Source organism: Ambystoma mexicanum, chromosome 6q, assembly GCF_040938575.1.
Source record: "Ambystoma mexicanum isolate Mex_15411 chromosome 6q, UKY_AmexF1_1, whole genome shotgun sequence".
NCBI lineage: Eukaryota > Metazoa > Chordata > Amphibia > Caudata > Ambystomatidae > Ambystoma > Ambystoma mexicanum.
In genome coordinates this window covers 494910618-494937724 of record NC_090937.1, presented here as the reverse complement: position 1 = coordinate 494937724, position 27107 = coordinate 494910618, and positions in this window count along the sequence as shown.

Genomic DNA, 27107 nt, shown 5'->3' with positions numbered 1-27107 from the left:
GGTTTATTAGTGTGTGATATTGAGTTGCTTATGCTAGTGTAATGTTTTCTAACTGACTGAGTAAATAGATGTCTATTCTTTTACCAAGAACCCTTGAGTAAGTGTATATTTGAATCACTGTATTTGTTGGTCCTTTGATGTACATTTTTCTACTGCTAACTCAACTCTTGAGATCAGTCTGGCTGCTCAGCCACTGCTACCACATAACTGTGTAGTACAGGCTTGTACCAAAGGTGCAAATGCACTGACACTTGTAGTCTTAATTGCATGTAGTGTTCCCCAAGGGTACTGCATGTGATTCTGCCTAAAAGCAGCAAGATGGCTTTACCGGGAATATTGTACATAGGCTGAACCTGGCAGATCCACCAGAATGCCTGGAGACCATTCAAATGGCTCTAGTGTGTGGCATATATACCAGTAACTTAACATAACATAACGTATGATAACGTATAATAGCTAATTCTAGTTATATGTTATGTTATGTTATGTTACTTTGCATTTATATAGCGCCTTATATACCATTGGTATGGTCTGAAGGCGCTGGTAGGTTGAACGCCCTTGGAAACCGAAGTTCAGGTCAGTAGAGAGAGTAGAGAGAGTCAAGGGTGCGTGTGAGCACCGGATATGTGTGCAGCTGGTGCGGTATTCGTGTAATAGCTGCTTCTTAGCGGTAGGTGTGGTGGTTGAGAGGTCAAGAGTATGTGTTCGTTCTGGCAGGATTTATCCAGGCCGATTGTGGCTGCGTTAGGCCTGAAGAGAATGCCTGGCTGGGGGGTAAGTAACCAGCAGTGTTTAGTTAGAGTGATGGGGAGTATGAGGCAGATGTTGGTATGAGAACAGTTATACCGAATGGTGTCATAGTATCTCTGTATTCTAGTTGAGTGGTGATGTAGAGAAGAGAGTAAGCGTGGTGATGTGAGATGGTGGGTTACATGCTCATCAAACGTTCCATGCATTCCAAACCATTCCATGTAAGTCGCGCAATTCTATGCCCTCCAGTCCGCTCTATGCCCTCAAGTCTGCTCCACGCACTACAGTCCACTCCACTCCCGTTGTTTTATGCACTCTATCCTCGAATCTCACCTGTACCATCCACATACTTCCCGGTACCTTTCACATATTACACCAGTACCTTCCACATACTTAGTTTATTCTATCCGCATATTTCAGCCTTCCATCCACATATGTCAGCCTTCCATCCACATATTTCACCCGTTTCACCCGCATACATCACTTGTACCATCCACATACGTCACCCGTTCCATCCACATACGTCACCCGTTCCATCCACATACGTCACCCGTTCCATCTACATACATCACTCATTCCTTCCACAAACTTCATCCGTTCCGTCTGCTCTCGGCACTCAACGGCCCTAAGTAGTCATCCGCTCTATGCACTCATCCGCTTTACGCACTCATCTGCTCTAGGCACTCATCCGCTCTAGGTACTCATCCGCTCTGCATGCAGTACGCATTCATCTGCTCTACGCACTCATCCGCTCTATGCACTCACCCGTTCTACACACTCACCCGCTCTACGCACTCACCCGCTCTACGCACTCACCCGCTCTCACGCACCCCTCCACTCTCACGCATTCATTCACTCTTACGCACTCATCTGTTCCATACATTCGTCTGCTCTACTCATTAATTTGTGCAACGCATTCATCCACTCTGCACACTCCTCCGTTCTTACTCACTCCTTCGTTCTACACACTCCATTTTCTCTGCGCACTCATCTGCTGCGCGCATTCTTCTGCTCTGCACACCTATCACTCTCTCCGCATCTATAATTCTCTGCGCACCTATCATTCTCTGCGCACCTATCTGTTCTGCGCACCCATCCACTCCCCACACTCATCCGTTCCTGGCACACATTCGCTCTATGCACTCGATCTTTTCACGCTCTCATCTGCTATATGCACTCATCTGCTCTACCAGGTCGTTCGCTCATACGTACTCATCCGCTCAAAACACTTATCTGTTCTATACACTCATCTGTTCTATACATTCATCGACTCTATACACTCGTCCACTCTATACACTCTTCCACTCTATACACTCTTCCACTCTATATATAGATAGGCTATTGGGCACAATTCTAAATTCAACTTTGCACAGCGAGGGAGTTGGACACACTTCTAAAATCAACTTTGTATAGAGAGGCTACTGGGCACACTTCTAAATTCAACTTTGCACAGCGAGGGAGTTGGACACACACCTAAAATCAACTTTGTATAGAGAGGTTACTGGGCACACTTCTAAATTCAAATTTGCACAGAGAGGCTACTGGGCACACTTCTAAATTCAAATGTATATACAGAGGCTCCTGGGCACACTTCTACAAACAACTTTGTATAGAGAGGCTACTGGGCACACTTCTAAATTCAAATGTATATACAGAGGCTCCTGGGCACACTTCTACAATCAACTTTGTATAGAGAGGCTACTGGGCACACTTCTAAATTCAAATTTATATAGAGAGGCTACTGGGCACACTTCTAAAATCAAATTTATATAGAGAGGCTACTGGGCACACTTCTAAAATCAACTTTGCACAGAGAGGCTACTGGGCACACTTCTAAAATCGACTTTGCACTTCTAAATTCAACTTTGCACAGATAGGCTACTGGGCACACTTCTAAATTCAAATTTATATAGAGAGGCTACTGGGCACACTTCTAAAATCAACTTTGCACAGAGAGGCTACTGGGCACACTTCTAAAATCGACTTTGCACTTCTAAATTCAACTTTGCACAGATAGGCAACTGGGCACACTTCTAAATTCAAATTTATATAGAGAGGCTACTGGGCACACTTCTAAAATCAACTTTGCACAGAGAGGCTACTGGGCACACTTCTAAATTCAACTTTGCACTTCTAAATTCAACTTTGCACAGAGAGGCTACTGGGCACACTTCTAAAATCGACTTTGCACTTCTAAATTCAACTTTGCACAGAGAGGCTACTGGGCACACTTATAAATTCAACTTTGCACTTCTAAATTCAACTTTACACAGAGAGGATATTAGGGGCACTAGTCAGTTCATGCAGGGTACGCTATCAGGCACAATTCTATATGCAAATAAAGTACAGATGGAAGAGATTACAACGCTTTAGCTTTTGGTGGATGAGTGGTAGGGATGTATGGTGTGAAGTAATTGCTTCAGTCCCCGCCCTTGCCACACTTACTTATTGTTGGCTTCTTGCTTCTCCTGCTGATACCTGCAGATATGAACTGGGTCCATCAGTGGTGTAGCCGTCCTTTGCCTTGGGTCCTTAGCCCATGGGCTGCCGGGCAGAGGGCTGCCCTGGGAGGACTAGTAATGAGGGGTGGACCCTCTCGTCTGGACCAATCAGGGTCGGTGGGCGGGCAGGGAGGCAGGAGTAGGCAACCAAGAAGCGGAGGCTGGGGAGGGGGGTCGGAGATAGCGCGGGGCTGAAAAGATGGAAAATCCAGGCCTCAGGGGGCACACAGAGGTGGATTCGCTCACCTGGGGCAGAGGGATCCAAAGAGGGGCATATCATAACCGGACAGAGCATTTCATGCTTTGCACGAGCATGTGGGACTATACCGTTACATGTGAGGCCTGTACCTTGTATTGCATCTCTGGGCCTGAAGGAAATACATGAGCGCACACAGCTGCGCTTGGCACAAAATGGCAGTGCCCGGGCATACAAGATTATGCCCGACATTTGCGCCTGTATCTGAGAAGATTGTGGCAGAAAACAGATAACAATATGGCATCACCTAGCAATGTTAGGTTGTATCTGTTCCTATGAGGCTGTACCTGGGCATAAAACAAAGGCAGACCTCTTGTCCAAGGGAATGTATTTTATTTCAGGGTCTTTCTGGGCTACTTGTAAGCAGAGTAACAATAATATGCTTATATCTTGGGATAGTTCGAAGTAGATTTTTTTATATATTGTTGATGTCTACAAATATAATTTGAAACATGTTCACATCACTCCGTTTTAGTACTGAGCAATTTCACACGGTTAAACATCTTGTCTATTTCGCAACCAGCACCACAATGCCATTTTTTCTGCCAGCCTTGCTCTAAGTCAGGGGTGTGCAACCTTTGGCTCTCCAGATGTACAACCCCCATAAATATCAGCCAGCATATCAATGTGGAGGGATTTGGAGTGCAAAACATCTGGAGAGCCGAAGGTTGCAGACCGCTGCTCTAGGTAAATGTGTGTATAACAGTCGGACACATGCTCGGCGTAAGGCGGACTTGTTGTCGTATTCGGGGTGAAGAGTGTACGCAAAGCCGCCGTACGCTAGAAACATTATTTCTAAATAAAGGTCACCCCGATGGGATCCGCGGAGCAGGTGCAGTCCCTGTGAGATCCTTGTTGATTCCGGAGGCCGTTACTAGAAAGGGGGCCTCCAGGGTGCTGTGTTTACAATTACCACTCAGGTTCTCTCGTCAGGCCACACACGTGGCATAGTCTGTCCTCTGCATTGGTAAAAGGTAGCCACCACAGACGGAAACATCTGGGAAACTACTTCAAATATAGTCATCGACATTATTAAAATGATTCCCTGCAACCAGGTTAGCGTTAGTATAGATCAGAAGCAGAAACCCCTGCAAGTTCAGGAAGCTCTCTGCGCCCATCTGCCGCCAATAACAGAACGTTACGAACTTTCTCTGAAAGTCATCCTTTGCTCACCAGTACAGCCCAAACGCCAACAACGAAACAGGCCAACGCTGTTTATATGTCTCATGTTTGCACACATTTTACTGTCATGGTGACTCTTCTGACAGATGAAATGAGCATCAAGCCAAGTGTGCATTGCATGCTGAGAAGGAACGCACATTTGAATTACTATCACAGACATGTTTGATACATTGGGAGTCATTCTTATGTTCCCAAAGTGCACTTTGTTTTTATGCAAAGCAGCTAGCATCCTTCATTCAGGGCACCCACATTATTTGACACCTAGCTCTGTCCCTTAGCCCCCCAAACCCACCCGCCGCCCCTCAAGAACACTGGCAATCCGCTCTCCCATACCTCTGCATGGGGGAGTGAGAGGGGAGTTCCTCCAGTCAATTTTGTCAATTTGCAGCACTGCTTCATCATAGATGGCAGCATCACCCATTCGGATCTGTATGTGTTCATCCAGCCGTCTTTTTTTATTTATTTTTTGGATTCTGGGACTGGTAGTCTGATGTTTATAATGGGAAAAGCAGAACTACAAGTCTCAGAATGCAAAGAGAAAATGTGAACTGGACAAGTTCTGGACAAGTTCCTGCTGACTGGAATGGATCATGTCAGCAAGTATGCTACAGCATGGCTTCTACACGCAGCATCAGAAATCTCAACTGATGTTTTGTCACTTGCGTGATTCCGTGGCCTTGCACACATAGAAAAGAGATGCAAACCAAACTGCGAGACGGCATAACAGGGCACGGCAAAGCTGCAAGCGTTCATATTCACCAGGAATTGCTCGTGGCTTTGCCCTACATAGCAAGGTGACACGTCTGCATGATGCAGGGGATCATTAAGCAAACATGTCAGGCATGCAGGGCAGTGGCCAATCTGAACACTTGGAGCAGTAGACATCTTCCACTGTAGTCTGAAGAGAAGGGTTTGCTGGTTTGTTGTCTTATGCTATGGTATGTTATGCTATGGTGGCATCTGCGCTACACCATTTTGTGTCACGTTATATTTAGCCATGCTGTGTTATACTATGGTATGTTACGTTGCGCTAATGTTGTGTTGTGCTATGTGTCGATTTAGTGAACCCAGCATCTGCTGATGGAATGGCTCTTTCCGCACCTTTGCGAATAGGTGGTTGTCAAAAGCTCTAGCTGTGTGAATGATGGAAAGTGGAGCCTTGTCCATGTGAAGTGACATCCCACTGCTCAGATGTCGCTTGATGGCCTCGTCCCTAGGGCACCCTGAAGCCATGCTTTCCCACGGGACACCTCCATTAGCGGCATTATTCAATAAAAGCACCGCAAAAATATATCACTTCATCAAAACCATGTGCTGCTTTTAATGTGCGCATACTTCCACGAGTGATGGTATACATGGACAGACGTATATTGCAAGTCACTAAGGAGCTTCGTGTCCAAAGGGGGAAATGAGGCCAAAGGGCGAGCTGCTTTGTAAGGTCACGGAACTCCAAGGTGACGTGCCATTTCCTTTTCAAGTCACAGACAGGGGTATTGTATTCCTTATAATGCATGGCGGGAGCACCACCCCATTAAGTAATTCCCCCCTTGCTTGCTTGCACTAATGCAAGAGCTTGTTTTGTTGTTAAGACATAATGCAGAGCGTGTTCAGATGAAAAAACACGAATGCGCAGCTTGTAATGTGCAGCAAAGATATTTTGATAAGTTTAATAAAATGCATTAAAATCATTTTTGTGGTTTAAAATAAGTCATACGTTTCACAGAGATTCTTCTTGCTTTCCTGTGTTAAATCCCAGCACGGCACAAAGTAAACGTATCACTGTGAAAGGTTTCTTATTGATTAATTGCTGGAAAGGGACACAGAAAGCGATTTCAGAAGAAAGCCACCTGAAAAGCTAATCAGGGCTCTAAGTGCTTCATTGACAGGTGGAAGTTTGCTCTGTGCCAATTCAAGCAGCCAACATTGTGACGTCACAACCCAACTGCAATGACTAATGGCAGGGGCAGTAGTGATGTCATGTTCCTACTACAGGTGTCGAGTGCTGTCGCTGCTATGCTGTAGTAGGGAAACTATTTCCAGTCTGTTATGTGGATATTGCAGGCTGCCATGAATTATAAATCATGAACGTGGATGGCTCGTTCCATGAATTTGACACAACAGTATTTCTCGGGTATGCAGTTATTCCTTTAACCTTCTAAATACTAATGGTAATTTAAGTGCCATTGTTTAATATGTACTGCTTTTAATCTGATTGAATCGCTTGGCAATTCAGACAGGGAGCCTCATTACACGGTAGGAGGTAACCATGCCGCTATTGGCGGCATGGCTACTGCCTTACCGGGTACCAGGTCCGGGTAGGCGGTATGGGGACTTACCGGGTCATTCCGACCCTGGAGGATCCTGTAAGTCCCCATTCCAAATACCATTTCCCCATTCCCATTTGAGCCCCCATAGGGCTCAATGGGAATGGGGAAGGAGCTAATACCGGTACGCAATTTGCGGTACCATTATTAGCTCTCTGGTCCCCCCGTCCTTCACGCCTGGTCAGACCAGGCGTTAAGGACGGGACCCGCTGAGGGACCTCGTAGTAGGGTGCTAAGGGATTACCGGCACCGGTGACCTTACCAGTGCCGGTAATCCCTTAGCGCCTACCGTGTGATGAGGCCCAGGGACTGCTGAAGACGCCTGGAGGTCTTTCGGTGCCCATTTCAAAATGATGTTTGGGGAGCCCCCTTGCCGACAGTTGGGAAAAGCTGACTGGGGCAGCTGTGTGCTGCACTGGTTATAATGCAGATGTTAGCGAATGCAAGCTTCAATGGGTGATGTCCCTAGCGTTATCAGTGAGGGTGAATGACAGGAGCCCCATCTTGAACTTTACCAATATCCAGGCATGTGTGCTGCCCGCACCAAAGAGCTGGAAGCAGGGAAAAACATGCTAGTGGCCCATTAGCGCCTTCTAAGTTTGTGAACACCGCTACCACTTTGGGGAATACGTGCAGAGGCGTCATTAGGGGCACCTGGGAGGTGGGGGGCTATAGCCACGGGCCTGTTGGTTGTAGTCCCGGATACAAACTCAGGGGCTACAACCAAAAGGCTACTTAGCCCCGAGTGCCGACAGTCCCGACATGAGCATAGCCCCGGATCTTTTCCAGACCTAGCAACACTCCTGAATACGTGCAAACCACATTCCCACCTCATGGCTTCATTCGGTGTCAAAATCCTAGATAGATCAATCGAGGGAGCGGGTTGGTGGATACAGATTATCAAGGGACTGGTTAATTGGCTTCTGCACGGCAGAACAAATAAAGACAGCCCGCAGGATGCTGAAACCATAAACGGCCACTTTAAGCCATTAAGCTTTCTTTGTCAGGGTTGCAGGGGCCCCGCGAGTTACCCATTCCGATTGAAAAAGATGAAAGGCCCTGACGCCGGACCTGGACCCAGATGTGACTGATCGAATAACGAGAGTACATGCAATGGGCTCAGGATTATCTTTTGGCTGCGAGTCCGGAACAATTCGTAACTCCTGGAGAAAGAGCAATTGCTCTTGAAATGCTCTGTGTAGACTGTCCTTTGCTCGCAGCATTTGTCCTTCACCTTGTGAGACAACCAGCACCTTTGGATTTTTTCAATTATTACTGCAGTGCTAAATTTATTTCTGCAACGTGATTAATTGCCATGGTAACTGTAAACATCAAGCCCATTGCAATCCTGAAAAGGTTTGCCATCTCCCCACCTTAAAGCAGCATCCTGAAAGCTGCTGTCTGTCACCTGTGAACACAGATGGGCTCCAATACCGAATCTCCACGTTGCATGTCTAATTGTTGACCCCAACTGTTCCCCCCTGAAGGTGATCGATACCTTCTAAATTCAATTGGCAGCTAATTATTGGTCGGCCAGTGGTGCTCGGCATATCCAAATTCCTGACCCTTCAAAAACGCTATCTCTCTCACTCTCCTCGGCCCTTCTACCACTTCCTCTTACCCTCTTGTTCTCTGCTTTTCAGGGAGGTGCCCTCCCTGAACCCCCACCCTTTTGAAATGCCTTCTCATCCCAGAATCCCCCTGGTCCTGGTCTTCCAGCACACCCTGCAACTCCAGCAATACAGTACTATGTTAGTTCAAGCTTCCCCATCACTACCCATCTGCCTAACACCCTACCACCCTTGCCCCCGCCTCACCTTGCATCTGTGGGTCCTCGCTCGGCAGTCAGTAACTGGTTTGTTAGGTGGAAATTTTGAGACGGCTGTTCTAGCCTGTCGACCATTTATTGATGACCAGGTTCTCAGTCGACCCATGACCGATGACCTCTTTGGCCTTAGTAGTGAAAGTGGACTAGGTGCAAAATGCCCCTTTCTGCTGATGGCACATCTCGTATTTTGTTTTTAAAGATGGTTGTTGGTCTCAGGGATCTGCTTATTCACAATGTAGAAGCCTTCAACCTGACACAACGCATCTCAACACCCACCCACACTGGAGGCCACATCCTCAGTGCGATCTTCAGCACCACAAACATCACATCCACACTGGCTCTGCGCCCCCTATCATGGACAGATCACTGAGCAATCTTCTTCACCGTACCACTGACCACCGTGGCCCGCGTCCAATGCCACGCCAGACCACCACCGACCCACACACCTCTCACTCCACTCTGGAACAAAGTCGTTATCACCCGAGATCTAGCCAACTCCCTCCTACCTCACTCCCAGCACTCTCCCTCCAGGAAGGCCGCCCCCACCCATCAAACTATTCGACCTCTGGCTCTCGAGCACCCTTGCACCACTCATCCCAACAAAACGGCCCATGTAGAGATCAGGACCCAAACCCAGGTGGTACACCACCAACCTCAAATCACTAAAAACCCTCAAACACTGTCTGGAAGGGACCTGGAGAACCATCCCTACCGGCCAGAACAAAACCGCCCTAGCAAGAATAACTAGAGCATATAGATTATAAATCAGAAGAACCAAGAAAGCATTCTACGGGAACAGAATCTTAAACTCTCGAAACCCGGGCAAGGAACTGCATAGAATCATTTCTGAATTCAATATTCCAGGCTGCTCTAACCCGCCGCCCCCACCCCCACCCAACTCCCAATCCCTATGTGACACCTTATCAGAACACTTCTACAATGTCGGTCTCGACAGACACTCCTCCATCATCTCAATCTCCCCTCCTCTTCAACATCTATCCAAACCCACTCCCCGCACTCATCCGCTCCCACAATGCTACAACTACACAGACAACACCCGTATCATCCTTAAAATCTCAAAACTGCCAGGTTCCAACCATACAGATCTGTCATCATGCCTCTTGGATATTGACTACCAGATGACGACCAACCACCTCATCCTCAATCCTGGGAAAATGGAAATCCTAATCTACTAGAAAACAGCACTCCTTCCACTAACCTATTCTCTGGCCTCAATCCCTAGGCTCCCCCACCGGCAACATCTACCTCAGTGAAAAACCTTGAACGCACACTGGACACAAATTTAACCCTCTCCCGTCACATCAACTCTGTATCCAGAACCTGTTTCTTCCACCTACGCATCCTCAGGCGTATCTTCCCATACCTCACCTATCCTCACTGTTTCTCTGCCATCATCTCCATCATCATCTCCCGCTTAAACTACGCAAACTGCCTTTACCTAGGAACACCAGCGTTTCAGCTACGGAAAATGCAAAGAATCCAAAATGCTGCACCCCTCCTGCTGATTAACCTATCTCCCAGAGAACACATCAGCCCTACACTAAGTTGTCCTCTATTTGATCACCATTGGTCGACCCATTATCTTTAAAGCCATGTGCATCACTCCCCAGGCCATCCACAACACTGGCCCGGAATTCCTCCAAGACAAAGTCACTCACTACCATGCCTCATGGACAATCAGATCTGGCACAGCAGCTCTCCTAGTTGTCCCACATTACAACTCCACCAGACTGGGCAGATCCCCCTTCTTCGTCCAAACGCTGATCATCTGGAACTCCCTAGTGCTGCACATCCGCAATATTGACAATCACTTGGCATTCCGAAAGGCCCTCAAAACCTGTCTCTTCCCTCCTCTTGAAACCCTCTCACACTCTATGCTGTCGATAGGCACACAGAAACACTGACCCACACACAACAACACTCCTATCCACCAATACCCCCAAGGATGACAGCAGCGTTCGTAGCGGCACACTGTGACAAACTCTCATCCTCCCCCACACCCTCTCACTGACAGATGATCGTACATCACCCCCCACCATCTGTCCCGCTGGGCCCCTCTCCCACTGCTCAGACTTTGGTTCCAAGAAGACCATGACTAGCGAGACCAGCCAACCGCATTGGACTAAGAAAAACAACATCAAATCCGAACTCCATCCAAGCTTACGGTATGTATAACTTGCATCACGTCTGTTGACACAGGCAACAGGCACGGCCACCCATCCATGCACCCTAGAATGCAGATATGGATATGCTTTTCCAGTCTAGCAGCTCACAGAGGCGTCCATCCTGAAGCCCCTGGTGTACCTCAACACTTCCGCCATTAGCATACAGTGACAACTTGCGAAAATGTTTGGTCTAGCAGGGCGCACATCAAATCTCCGGCACTAGCACTCTATCCTAAGCCACCAACAGCACCCGCCCATGTACCTGACCTTCGGGCTGCTTACGGGAGTCTAGCCAGCCCACCTAAGAAATAACTTGCCAAAATGGAATGATGCATCTTTAATTTAACCCTTAGAACCTCCCTCACATGGACTGCTCTCACCAAGGGCGTTCCAACCACAAAGCGCATTGAAGCCATACCAATGGGCAAAGAGCGCTATATAAATGACCAACACACTGCAATACAATACATGTCATCATAAGCATTGGGGTTGATTGATTGAAATTAAAGTCTTAAGATGGATGAAATGTATAAGATGGAATCTTATATTATCATATTTAAGTGTGGGCTCTCATAATAAGATGTTCAATCAATAGAGCCAAGGGTCATACTTTGAATCAAAATTGGAAAGATTACCTAGATTTGTAGGTCCACTGGTAGATGAGTACAGTGACTTTGGAAATTAACACTTTCAGTTTGTGATTTGTGTTCTTAAAAACGATGCTGTTAACTCCTCTATCAAGCAGTGGTTGGTCTAAGACTCCTTTTTTCATTTTAATTTCTTACTCCGACTCCACTGTTTCCTTCTCTCCTCACATCATGGACATGGCCGGAAAGGCCCACTTCCAACTGCACCTCCTCTGAGGTATCCTACGTTTTCTCACCTTCTCCCAGAAGCTCAGTATCTCCAGAGCCCTGGTTCTCTCCAGGCTGGACTACTGCAACAGTGTCTTTCTCAATATGCCTACCTCTACACTTTGCCCCCTGCAACTAATCCACAACATGACTGCAAGACGTATCCTTGACCTCAAGCCCAGGCACCATATCTCTCCAGCCCTAAAATCGCTCCCGGTGGCTGCAAGGATCAAGTTCAAGAACCTCTGCATCATCCACAAGGCTTTCTGGGGTCTGGCCTGCACTACATCCAACTCTCTCTTCTGAAATACCTTCCCTCTAAAGCCCTTTACTCAGCTACCTTCGACTCTCTTAGGGTCAGACGCTTCTCCAGGCAGAGAGTGGGGGGCAGATCTCTCTCCTCTGCAGGTGCTGCCCTCTGGAATAGCCTCCAAGCCCGTCGCAGACTTGAGTTGGACCACATGAAGTTCCGGAAGCAGCTCAATTGCCTCCTTTTTTCCTCTGCCTTCTCTCTCTCGCCCCTTGCTAACTTATCCGTCTGCTGCGCCGACTGGTTGCTTGGTTCCCTCACAGTCCCGCTGGGTACCAGGCCCCTCCACAGCCAGTTTTCCTCTGCCTCCTGGCCTACTGCGCACTAAGGGGCAGTAACTGTAATCCCTACAGCCCCCTGACTCCTGCACTTACCCAGAACCACGCTGCCCTGGTTGCACTTGCTCAGAGACATGCTGCTCTGATCACACTCGCCCTACCTTCCCCCTTGCACATGTCCCTCTATTTCCCCCTGCAATTCTCATTGTCGCACTTGCATGATCAAAATGACACAAAGACAAGGATTGTTTGTCTTGTCCTCCCTTTGTCTTCCCTCCCTTGTCTTGCGGCGCCTAGAAACACTTGTGTACAGATCTGTTATACATTCCATATCATATCATATCTTAAACAGTCCTTTCTCCCAAAGGGGGTGTGATCAGATGATGAATGGTCTGCAGGCTTTCAGGGATGAGTAGTGACTAAATCGCCTACTAAGCCACACCCTACTACTAAACAAGTAGTGATTCCAATAATAAAGGTGAAGTAGGCAAAGCACTGCAGAAATAACTCCTTTGTCTCTTTTGGTAACGTGGCTCAAGAGCAGGCTGCACTCTCCAGGAGGGGTGTGAGCTGGCAACAGTAGCAACCAAAACAGTGTTAGTACAAGGGATCCATTCGAAAAGGAATGTCCTAAACAGATTCTATAAAAATACAGACTTCAATAAAGCAATCAATGCAATCAACTAATCAAACACACTAAAGACCCTGCCATGTAAAAGAAACACAGAGAATGCAGTCTTTTGATATGAACGGGAACTCCGAGTTCATACATGGGTGTTCAAACAAAAGGATTTAAGATGACATGTCACTGTCAAGAATATGTTTTTAAAAGGTAGAGAAGGTGGCTTAAAGGACAGTATGTTCTCTTAATGTGGACAGATGGGGCAGAGCCTCTTCAGAAATACCTTTATTTCTTTTCTTGGGTGCTCAACAGCATTAAGCAGAGCTTCTAGGTGCTTTTACTGCGATCGAGCTGGCATCAAGATGTTCCAGTCGTGTGGTCCCACTGACGAGTCATCGTCAAGTCGGTCCGATCTGCGGGCTCCCATTGGGTCAAGTTGGCATTCGAGGCAGTCGAGTTGGTGGCTTCCAATGGTGCGGTTTTGTCAGCATTCGAGTCGGCAGGGAAACAATGCTTTTGTGAAGTTAAGTCAGTATTCGAGACATTGGGGGTCATTATGAGTTTGGAGGCAGCCATGGTGCTATCAGCACCATGGCTGCCTCCAAACGATGTCTGGGTCCGGGTAGTCGGAATGGGGACTTACCAGGTCATTCCAACCTTGGAGGACCCGGTAAGTCCCCATTGTGAAAACAATTCCCCGTTCCCATTCGAGCCCCCATAGGGCTCAATTGGAATGGGGAAGGAGCTAATAACGGGGCCGCAAATAGCGGGCCAGTTATTATCTCCCTGGTCCCTTAACGGGTCCCGATAAGGGTGGCTGGTGAAACCAGCCGGCCCCAGTGGGACCCGCTAAGGGACCTCGGAATGCGGCGGTAGGGGCTTAACAGCACCGGCATCCTTACCAGTGCCATTGACCCCCTACCGCCGTGCTCGTAATGACCCCCAGTGAGTCCGAGATTTCCAGCACGTCTAGTCGGTACTTGAGTCAGTTACATCCATGGAGTCAAGGTGGTGATCGGGTGGGTTTGATGCTGTCTGCTACAATGGGTCAAGCTGGCATCTGGGTGGTTCAAAATGCTGATAAGTGGTTCCAAAAGATGTGTTGAAGGCTAAGAGCAGCATGTATAAGTGTCATTTTAGAGGGTGATGTTAACCCTGTTTTGATCTTCGTCTGAGAATACAGAATTCCTAATTTGAGAATTTTGCATAATGTATATGGTTTTGCACATGTCCGTTCAAGGAATTTTTTGATGTGTTTTGATATAAATGAATGGTATGTCTTCTCCTTTTTTAATAATAAACTAAGAATTTAATATATGAATGAGTGATTATTAGTTGGGGGATCGTGATATAGTGTATTGATCAAGTCTCTACACCATGTATATTGTACTGTTGATTAGTAATTGTATGCAAGTTATATGACCTTTGCATGTTTAGCAACGATAGAGTTGCAATGGGTGGTTCTTTATCCTGGGTGAAGCATGTGGATACAGTCAAGAGGTGTTGGGATCTCTTTTGAATATTTAAGGTCATTATAAGGGCATGATCCCAACCTCTTTTTCTAAAAGAAAAACTAGGTCCTTCTTACGTTGTTTTGGTTAAGAGCAGCACCAGGGGTTCTGTAGCAGCTCCAAGTGCTTCGGGCGTATTCAAACTGGGTCAAAGGTTTCTCAAGGCCAAGAGACAGGGATCCAACTGCTCCTGAGCTTCTGTTTTGCTGGAAGGCCCAAACGATGAAGTCCTTGATTCTGCAATTCCAGTCCAGGATGTAGTCTGGCATCTTCGGGAGTCCTTCCCCGGTAGTGATCAGGATCCTGGTTCCAGTGCACAGGCAGAAGGGAGGCTTTAGTCCACAGCAGTGTCCGCATACTGTTCCCTTGGGATGGTTGGGAGGTGCAGTTTGCCTCTGCTTTGGATGCCTTCTGTCGTCACCTCTACGGCAGAGGATTTTGAAATAGGCTGTACTGCCAACAGATGTTCAGTGAACTTTTCTTCTTCTTGTAAAAGTCCAAAGATGAATCCACTAAGGAGGGGGGTTACTCTCCTTATAAAGGCAAAATGTCACTGGGGATTGGTCTAAAGCAGGCTTGATGTAAGGGGACCAATCCAGACTGTTGTAACAAGTGTGCTTTGCCTTCTGACCCTATACCAAGAGTGTTTTGACTGTAGGAAAATGAGTTGGAATAAAGTAGTAGAGAACCAGAAGCAGAATCCAATATGGTGATACCCATCTCCCAACCTACCTCTCTCTCCTCTTTCTACTCTAACTCCACCTCCTTCCCATTTCTGCTGACTTCAAAAGGACTCAAGTGATTAGCCCCCTAGTGTGAGTGTGGCTCTGTTATGTCAGTGTTGCCTTTGAAGCACCAGTTGCAGAAGACCTACTGGGGAGGGTTACCCTGCACTGGGGAGAAGGTGTTGACTTCCCTCAGTGAAATCAAGGAATCAGGCATTGTCCCACATGGCGCTAGTGAGACAGTCAGGCCAGAAAACAAATATACATCAATGTCATAGCTGGGCCCTTCTCACAAAGCTGACACTACTGTGATATCAAATTGCTGTAGATACATAATTGTGAGATCTTAGTAGCCACCACCTCACAACAAGGCATGTTTTATCTGTACAAATTAATGTACCACCAAGCTGACTAAGATACACAATTAATATCTTTTGAATAAGAGGTGCATAAAATTAAAATGCCACTACTGTCTGTTGGAACTGTGTGTTCCAGCAGCTGGCATGAAAGCAGGAGGCATTTGAAAGAGTAGGAATGCACAGCGAAAATGCAAAATCTTTTTCCAGCCCCTACTCCTCCTTCAAATGCATTGAAAATTCCCAGGAATGTAAAAGTAATGTTTAACCTTAGCTTGCTCAGTAGTGTCTCTAGAAATAAATATTGGGGGTTAAACCAGAGTGCACAAATAGAACTACGGGGGCATAAACAAATAAGGGTTTACGTAAGTATATATTCGACCGATCTGTTGGTATTTATTACAAATCTGACAAATCATGTTCAAAGTAGGTTTGAGAGAATAAAAGGATAGCATCAAGTTAGCAGACCCCCTAAAAGAATTACTTATGTTCAACGGTTATAAAAAGGCCCTAAAAAATAAAACATCCAAAGGCATTTATTTTATCATCATTTGTTGCTGTATCGATACAACAATTAATGAAAGTCTACATACAAAAAATGCATTAAGCGGCTACAATCCCCTCTGCTCCTTCTCCCCCACTTCACTGTGTACCTTCAAGATCAACCCACAGCACCCTGAATTGCTAGTCAGCAAAACCTACATATTACAACTCCAATTTGGCAGTTAAATAGTCTTCTGTAAATTGACTACTCAGTGCTTTCAACAAATAACCCGCAACAATGTGCCATCTAACCCTTGCATTGCAAGTTCAATAATACTACTAGTAATACAATAATACCACCGTTTTGGTCTAGGGCTGCTGAGGAGTCCTATTATTGGTATTTTAGGTCTAGAATGAAGCGGCAGACTTCAAGTCATGCTGTTATCTATCGAGATAAGGCGTTGCTACTATTCTGGGTTTCATTTCATGATGATTGTAGGGTGATGTTAGCGTCTTATCTCTGATGGGAGAAAACATTGGGGCGCCAGGTTCTGATCTGAAAGGTGTTCTTGATTTCAGTGTTGTGCACAGGCATATTGCACAAGTCAGGGAGGCTGAATTGGTCAGTCTCTATTGTTTCCTCTTTGTGTCCAGATTTCTGATAGCCTTTATGTGCTTTAGCCAAACCCTAGTGGCCCATTCATTAGGAGTTGCAGGACCATGCTGGTTCCTTTGATAGGTTCTGGTGAGTCTTACAGTACCAGCCTGGCGTGACTAGAGGTTGAAAGTTCTGCTTGCTCAGGTCTTCACAGGGTGCCATGCTAGTTTGTCTGTTGTGATCTAGTGAACAGCCAGGTTTTCAGAGATTTTCTGAAGACTATGTGATGGTCCTCTGTGCGTAGTCACCTGGGCATTGGGTACCATAGCTTTGTTGATGGCAAAGAGGAGGATCTTCAAAGGTACTCAGTTTATGAACTTCTGAAGGATGGCAGGTCGAGTCGACCCTGCCAGAATTCAAATGTGGAACTGCAGGTTGCACATAGATGTCAGAGAGGAATGCTCAATTGGTCAGAAATCATGCAGCCAGACATCCCTGGTTTGAAAATAAATCTGTGCATGTTACTCCTACACTTGAATCCCTATCCTGCCTGCTGATGGGCAGTGAAGCAGTGCCGTAAACAGGATGTAGCGTTTTTACCTTCATTTGGGGGATTTGTTTATCATGTGTAGAAGCAAGCTGAAATGCATATTAATAGGTTTGCTACTATGATCTGACATATGAACACACATCTCAGCAACAAGTGTTTAACACACTGAGCTATCTTCTTCACTGCCATGGTGAAGATGATAGCTCAGTGTGTTAAGCACGTGTTGCAGAGATCTGTATTTATATGCCGGACTACACTACCAAATTTAGCAAGCGAGACTGAAATTTTCTTCTCTGTGAGGTTGGAAAATGTGAGTATATAAACTTTGGTGATGATAATACCTACACTACAAAACAACAACAGCACCACAAAATATTAGTTATAAAAACTAGCATAGCATCAGTGTGGTGCAGCTCTACAGCTCGGTTCCTCCAAACAAAACCTGTACAGTCTGGGTGCCCAACCCAATTAAAAGCATATAGCTTTTGTTGGGAGAGGTGGTTAGGCACCCAAATTCAAAAATTAAGAACCAAAGTTTTGGCAGTTAACCCAGCTTTGACACAGGACGACACAGTGATCCCAATGAAATCGTCTTATCTTACTGTGTAGCACTGTGCTGTCTTTGTGGAAAAGGTTTTTATTCTCACGTTCTGGTGGCCGTGCTTAGCCCATTGCCTGTTTGTTTCTTTTCATGTAGGCCATTTGAGTGGCAGGGGTCCAAGACAGGCAAGAGCCGACCAAATGACACAGCTCTCTAGGAGCTTATTTTCATATCTTATTGGACATAAAAACCGGTTTTATTTTTTGTATACTTTCAAATTATCTTCATAACATGATAACAGTCTGAAATTAAGTGTCAACTAATAACTATATGCATGCAACCCTATCAGACAGTTTCTTTTGTTGGGAAGAACAGTAATTAAACCCAGAAGAGATTGCTTTAGGGTTACATCAAATAGTGTTCTGTCAACCCTATACATAACTTGATTAAGGAGAAAAAAAAGCTTCATTGGAATCATTCTCTTTTTGAAATGCATGTTTCCATAAGGATTTGTTTTATATATTGTCATGTTGGTTTATCGTGTTATTTGTGTCAATTCCAATAAGTGAGGTGCACATAATAGGGTTTTATTTTAGTTCATAAAAATTCAATATTCACAAACAATTGCACTTTGCTGTGTGAAAAGAAATGAGAAACAGTGCAGTCAAGTTCTGAAATTGCAGACTGTGTTCAAATCCCAGCTTAACCCTTTAACCAAATTGTGTGATCCTGGGCAACTCATTTAATCTCAAGAAGCCTAACATGTCCACATTGTCAGTCATATTTTAAACTTCTCAACCCCTGAAAACATCTCATGTACACTCTTCAAAAAAGCCTCCCTCGTGGTTTAACTGGCTAAATTGATACTTCATCTAAAATAGCCTTTTTTATACTGTACACCACAAAGTCGTATGTGTCTCTGCCTACTAGTGGCAACACCAATAATAACCCTGGTATTCTTCTAATCACAGTCTATGTTCGAATACATGCACCCTCCTGGCAACTTCTAAAACATATCCTCTATCGATGCACAATATGTGTTACTTCTGAGTTGTTTCCAATCTGTCTCCTGTACACATGCTTGAGCATGTGCACATTCTGTGAGGCTCATTATCTCAGTCCTATGTGTCTGCTGGGGTGTGTGTATCTTTTTTTAATATGGCTGCTAATCTGTGTCCTCCATCTATATTCCAGCCCATATGCCCGTCTACCTTCCTCGTGGGTTCTATTGTTAAAATGTGCTCTGTACCTTTCCTAGAACACACTTAACATGTCATGATCTGAGGATGTTGCCATTAAAATGCCACTTGTTTATTATTATGATTCCAGGAGGGATGAGGTGGTAAGGAGACATGCATGGCTACCCAGGCCTATTTTGATTGCTGACGAGGAAGCATATCAAGTTATGGGTTTTGATCACAATGAAATTGGGCAGGAGGCTCTGAATAGAGATTCTTGAATTTTTAATTTCGCTGGTTATAGCGGGTGGAGGCCCAATTGAGCATATGGGTCCTCATTACGAGTCTGCCGGTTTGGAAACAAGGGTGCCGGTAGCAACATATCGGCACCCTTTCAGGATTGGCAGACTACAACTCTGCCTGCCGGAGCAGATGCGCCAGGCAAGTCGAACCTACCGGGCGCATCGCCTCGGTATGCACAGTTGTAACGGAAGCACCAGCACCATTACTAACTGTGCCGGTGCTTCTGAGTCCCCATTCCTGTGGAGACCTGTCAGACTCCACAGGAATGGGGACTAATAATTTCTGCCACCTGATATCCCGGGACTTGTAATGTCCCAATGCACTGGGATCCCAGGTGGCGGAAACAGTGTTACCGCCAGACTTGGAATGAGGCCCATGGCCTGGCACCCAAAGTACCTTACGATAGCCCTGCTGGGGGTGGGAATTAAACCCCCAGATCCCTATCCCCCATGAGGACTCTGCGAGAAGCTTAGTTTCCTTTTGAATATAGCTGAATGACTTCCCCCTATTTCTGTGCTTCCATGGATGGAAATGGAGCCCAGGCACAGGAACAAACACACACAGCTCTCTGGGCAGTATTCCCATCCACACAGCAGGATGGAAGATGTTCCATATGCAATGTCCAAGTAGGAGAAGAGGTGCACATGCACATTAGCTGCTCGGTCATACATGGAAACCCTTTCGTTCATGACAAAGCCATGCAGAAAAGCACTGGGGGCATCTGCAGCTGCCTGTGATGCGTAATCTCAAATGAAGCCAAATAACTCTGCATATTACCCGGTCAGAGCTGAGCAGGCTCCAACTAGACTCTAACTAGGCAGTGCTTGAGGGGACTTTTAACTTCTTTATTTGTGGTTCTGAAAATGTTATGCACGCTAGGAATCATACCCAGAGACATATTTAGTCTTTCTGCTGCCCTAGGCCCAAATAAGTGCATGCAGCCCCTCCTACCCCAACTTGACTCCACCTCTGCCAGACTCTGCACCTTCACCAGATTCCGCTCCTTCAGCCCTATTTTTTCTCCCATGTTGGCTCCATAACATTATAAGGAGGTTTTTAGGGTTGCAGGGATTAGATAGTTATTGCTTCCTCTCTATTAATTCAAGCCTGTCATCTTCTATGTTATGTTAGTTGCTGGAGCGTTTTCAGATCTCTGCTGCCCAAGATTTGGAGAAGGCAGTGTGTTCTGCAGTTGAGTGCACGAGAGGAAATTGTTACGGCTAATTGTCTACTTTCGCTTGAGTCTGAAAACAATCTTTTAGAGGGAGTGATAAGAGCATAAGCTGTCTGCAAACCGGACACAAGTGAGAGGAGGTTGGAATGAGGAATTTGGGTTTAACGCTAATATCTGGTTTCTCTCACAACTTGCCTGCTGTCACTCTATGAGAAGCACCAAGACTAGTCTGTAATATTAATGCAACATAACTAAATTTCTCCTCCGGTCTTGTCAAATGGTAAACATATGAAATCTACGCAAGTAGTACAGGCACATATAAAAATGTTGAATAAAAATAACAACCACCTTCTCATGGTTATTCTCATTGTTGTCATTCAGACTCTAGCTGAAAATGGGGCCCTTTTGTTCATGATCTGGACACTGTTTTTGCAAAGCAGGTCAAAAAAAGACAAAACGGTAGAAACGTCTTTGGAAATTTGTGGTGAGGACTTGCATACATTTAATTAACTTGTTTCTGAAAGACATCAATTAAATGGATTACATTCCTACAATTGTCATTACACCTATTAATAGCAAGTAAGGTCCATCACTGCCCAGGAGACAGGCAGCACCCTTAAAAAAACACCGGCAAAGCCAATATGTATGTTTTTTGGCTTTTCTTTTGTGCATAGCTTACAACAACAAAAAAAGAAGCCTGTCCTACGAGCTTTGCCAATGCTTGTTTCGCCCGTTTCAATTTGGAGGGATGTTAGTATGTGTGGAGCCGAAGAGTGGATGTGACGTGATGCCCGCTGGGCATCAGTGATTATGGTTTGGGTCAGCATGTCAGGCTAAGCTCAGTGGTTAAGAAAATCAAAGGCGGTAAACAATGCAGGGGTCTGAAACCTGCGGCTAAGATGTTTTGGACTACGACTCCCATGATCCCCCACTGTTGACTATGCAGACAAGGGCTGGTGGGAATTGTAGTCCTTGAAATCCGAAGAGCCAAGGGTTGCAGACCCCTGGGTTAGGGGATGTGTTTAACCTCTGGATGAATGGCCAATAATGATGATCATGTGTCATTGGTATTGACGCATTGTCATTTACCATGTGGAACCCAGCCAGAGCACCATAGAGATGGAAATGGATAGCCATGCATAGCCATGCAGGAGTCAAGCAATCCTGAATCACAACGAAACGGTTGATTGGATGCAGCAATTTGCTCGCACCTGATTACCCTCTTCAGCAAAAGAGGACTTGTCAGGAAGACAAATTGTTTGGAGCAGAAGGGTCTTTCTCGTCTCTGCCTATTCATTTGGAAAGAAATAAGTTGGCCACCAAGAGCTACAGATGTGCCTTTTTTAGTTTGCTGTAAATCCGTCCTGCAGTTTCAAATAAATTCGACAAAGAAGGGAACCGAAAAAACCTTTATATTACAGCCTTGTTGCCCATGGCATGCATCTGAGTCCCATTTGGTCCAGCTGTCACATAGTCCCTATCATCTTCAATTCACTCTATGCCTCTTCTCTATAAACTCTCCGGCTTCCAACGTTTCAATACTAAACTCCTCTGCTTTCTGTGCAGAGTCTAAACTATCAATTCGGCTACATGCATTGTGATGCCCCTCTCTCTCGTCTGTTCACACCACGGTCTGCTAAAGGGCAATGCTTCCTACTGTGCTTTGAGGCCTTTGCATATGGCAGGAAGCGCTATACAAATATAAGCATGTTTCTCCCATGGTGCATTGCAGCAACTGATGCTTTTCATAAATCAATAATAGCCATCATATTTTTTATCATCACAGTCATGTGATGGTAACTGCACACTAGAACAAAAGATCGGTCCAAAAAAAACACTTTTCAAAATGTATGCTAAAACAGCAAGTAGGTCAAAATGTTCATTACCAACATTATTACTTATGTGTTGTTGCGTGCCCTGCTGGAAATTGTAAACATTTACAAAACAAGCTTTAAAAGTGAAGAGTTAAACAGACTGTAAAAGTGATGAGGTAAAACAGGCAAAATTGTCTTTACTCTTCCCTTTTACTCTCCATTTAAAGAAAAGTAAAGGCTGTCTGATAATTCTGCTTTAGAGACAGTATTTACATGGGATTCCAATAGAATCTGCATGGTTTTATCAAGGGATAAAAACAGGTGGATTACATACTAATCCATGGGTTTAACACCTACCTAAATATCATATCATATAAATATATATATATAAATAAATATATATATATATATATATATATATATATATATATATATATATATATATATATATATATATATATATATTGTTTAAAGGGTGTTATGGTTAAAAGTAAAACCGAAATTCACCAGTAATGGCAAGCTAAGCAACCATAACTTGCACAACCACTGTGCACTGCAAAGACTAACACCCAGGACATGCACAATTACATCACAAATGTCATTGATGGCATCACTGATGACATCATATATCTGGGCCACTTGTTTTGTCTACTGACATGGTTAGGCTGTTTTTTGTTTTTACTGACAATGAGAATTTCCAAAATGTAAAAGGTGCTATATATCTACACATCTCCATAGATTTTGTGTTCATCGACGTTCGCGAGCATCTGATGTAATCGCTGACTTTTTCGGAAAGTGTCACGTGACCACGTGCGCGTTATGATGACATGGTTGCGAGCTAGTCCGCACTTTACGAACGGTTCTGTGCTTCGCGAACAGTTCAGAGCTGTATTTTTCAGCTCATCTAGGAACTATGAATCTCAGAATGTACGTTGCACAGCTCCTACACCTGTTCTTACTCCTTATCCATGAACCATCTAGCACACAGCACATACTTGGAAGAATATTAGCAAAACTGCTATTTATCTTAAAAGTGGCATCAGCTATTGTCATCCCTCCTCCCCAAGAGACACCACCAGCTGCTGGACCTACACAACAAAAGAAGTGCAATACTTCAAAAGACAATGAAGAGGACCAGGAAGATGAGGCAGAGGAAGTGCCTACATCTAGCACAGAGCAAGAGCCATGGGTGTGGCCGTTCTTTAGCACTGTTGGTGATGTACCAAAGGATAAAGCTACCAAAGTGAAACACACTGAGTGCAGCCTTGTACTCAGTCGCAGACTACCTGGACAGTACTCCTACAGGACCACCTCCATGCAGGGCCACACCAATTCCAACCAGTGCAATGCTCCCAGAAAGGCTGTTCCTTTCTTAGAAAGTAGTAGGCTATCTTCTGGTACCTCGTCTTCCTCAACCAATACTGCAACCACACAGCCTACTTCTGTTGGACACAAAATCCCACCAGCTACCTTGCAAGCAATAAAATAGGCTGTTGATCCATATCTTTCGAAGACAACAGTACTCTGTACATACTGCAACACACCACTCTGCAGGGGGGAGCAATTTCAAAGTGCTTTTGAAGCTGTAATCAAGGAGCATGAGAAACACTGCCCATACCTCAGATGTAACACACGCACACCATCTTCCCCTGTCCACCTACCCCTCCATATTTGTGGTTGGTGCCCCTTTCCCTCCCCACCTTACTTTCTGGCCTCTCCTTCAAAAACAATTAAAAAAATAAAAACATTTTTAAAGGTTTCCTTTAGGAACCACTTTCACAGTTAAAAAAATAGAACCTAAAAAATAAGCTTATAGACTCCATCTACTTTACATTTTCCAGTGAAGTATTTAGATTCAATACGATTCTCCAATGTTACCATTAGCATTTTCTACAATGTTAATGGAAAAAATGTACAATTGTATACTAGAGAAAAAGATAAAATGCACAGAAACAATTTTCTGCCTGAAATTCTTCTCTCTAGTATACAATAAACACCATAATCCATTGCCATTTATAACTATACACAGTCTCTACATTACCCTGTCTAGCCCATGCCTTAGTAGAAAACCCAGATTGATTTTTCTACCCTGCTCCCCCTGCCCCCTCCAGCCTACTTCTGCAGGAGTCTGTTTTGATACATTCTGGTTTCACCATCACCGTCTAGTGGCCAATGCTGGATTTGACTTTTATGGGCTTAATGTATTCACGGTGCGTCACCCTTTCTCATAGTTGCCTTTAATCATGCTGTTCCCATCTTCATCTTGTATCCAGGCTTGCAACATTATGTGTTACTACTGACGTCTGCAATTGTATTCGCTCTCCCCTCTTGCTTCTCCACTCGTTTTGACTGCTTACTCTCTGTTCTCTCCTTCTCTCCCTTTCTCCCTTTTCCTATCTCCTCCCCTTACTTTCTTCTGTGCAATTACTCTCTCAGAATTGTCCCTGGACCTAGTATGATAGCAACCTCGTCTGTCTGCTGCCCTCTCACCTTACTTGTCCCCCCCCCCTCCAGCACTATCTGAAATGTCGTCAGGCCTAGTACGATAGTCGCTGGTTTTGTTCCTTCCCTCCCTTTCTGCACCCCTCTCCCTTGCCTTTTGTTCTCTCCGGCTCTACCAGAAATGTCGTCAGGCCTAGTACGGTAGTCGCCTCTCTGTTTTCATTTCCTTCTCACTCTCCTCCTCCCTTCCTCATCTATGTCTTAGCTCTTGCACTATCTGAAATGTCGTCAGGCCGAGTATGATAGTTAATTTCACACCCTTACTGTTCATGGCCTGTAGAAATGTCATCGTATTTTCCCTTGTTCCCTCCCTCCCTTGCCTTGAAGCGCTTTGATAGGCACTATATAAATAAACTCATATCATATCATATCACATGCACACCATCACACAGTACAGCCCTTCTACTGTTTTTACTGTTATGTTTGTAACACTCCCTCATTGCCTGCTTTAAAACATTCACACACATATCCACCAATCACTTAATAAAACTCTACATATAGCCTATCAACATATTAAACTTCCACCGACCAACTGCCACTTAACAATGTTCCACGAATCTTTTGCATCTGCATTTCCCATACTTATACCAAACAATTATACATAGTGCTCCTATAAATGCACATATGCATTGTGCAGTGAGATAACTCCATAAATAAAAGGGGCAGTATCGATGGACAAGTGCTCATGGGAGCCCAGCAGAAAAGTGCCAAGGGATGCCAAGGTGGGAGGCCACTAGCTAACTGCTGGGGAACAGGAGTCCCAGGGGTGGGGTACATCATAACCGCAATGTCCCTTTAACCAAGTTTTTTCTGTCAATTGAATAGCTTTGTATAAGTGAAAATGTTTCATAATGTTCCATCACTATATATATACGTTATTAATAATTCCTCTTTTAACACCTATAAAATAACTATAAACCTTCTTTAACAAACATATTTTTTGCAAAGCATACTGATGTTTGTCGTTATCAGCAGCACATGCTGGGGATGCAAGTCATTGATCAATTGCCTAGGGCATGAGGCTTGAACATGACCCCAGCCCCACCAAACCACCCCTGTTATCCAATGCACCTACCCAGCATCCTAGTTCAGTGTCCACTACACCCTCATAATGTAACCCATGGCCAGTGCTCATGGCTTGCATGGTTAGTATCCACAATCCATGGGGCATGGCTTTGGCCATGCCGCATACCCCAATAGGCAAATTAGAGTAGACATTTGTCCTTGCCGAGGGCCAGGCCCACTGCCTACAGCAGAAATGTGTTATCACTATTTTTTGTACTTACGTTTCGACACTTTCAAAAAAGTAAAACACAGAACAGATTTGCAAAAACATCCTTTCAGGTCCTTGCTAGTGCTCATTGCACAGGTTTGCTGCAATCCCGTGCAGCATTCCAGGCATCAGCCGCAAGTAGATATTTTTTTCCCATTTAAACTTAGAGCTTTGGCCATGCCACATGCCCCAACAAGTAAATCAGAGTAGGCATTCGTCCTTGCCGAGGGCTAGGCCCATTGTCCATGTACCAAATGTGTATTGCTATTTGTTGTGCTTACATTTGGACACTTTGGAAAAATAAAACATAAAAAAGATTTGCAAAAGCATGCTTTCAGGTCCTTACTGATGAAGCTCGGGCAGGTTTGTTGTAACAGCACATCAGGCTATAGCTGTAAGCAGAATATTTTTTCCCATTCAAACCTAGGGCTTCGGCCATGCTGCAAGTAATTGCAGGGCAGTAGAATGGGTAGATCACTGTGCTTCATCTAGTACTTAAACAGATTACCCTGCTGCTTGTGATGGGGTTCTTTTGTGAAGGTGCTCTTCCTTCTTCAAGTGTTAGGTTTTCGAATAGGAGAGTGACCCCTGTTCACCTTAGCGCTGGGTTATTCAATAAGTAGCTATTGTCGTAATAAAGCTGTCTTGAAAACCATTGTTGGTGCTATATTTATTGTTAGAAGTCAGCCGACACGTGTTTCCCAATGCGTGGGGATTCATGGCCAGTCATTGCTGCGAGATTGTGGAAATGAGTCTAGCATGCAATCCCAAAATTTTGTCCCAGTATGGTCGCAAATAAAGGTGGTTAATGATTTGAAGGAGTGGCCTGGTGGCCACGTGTGCACCTGGTTCGGCGTCCTCAGTAATTATCTGCTGATTAGCATTGTCTCGGAGTGTATGCAGCGGTAGTCAGTGATCTGTTGATGCAATCCTGTGCAGCACTTCGAGTTGTAGCCACAGGCAGAATTTTAGCCACAGGCAAAAACAAATGTCCCATTCAAACCTATC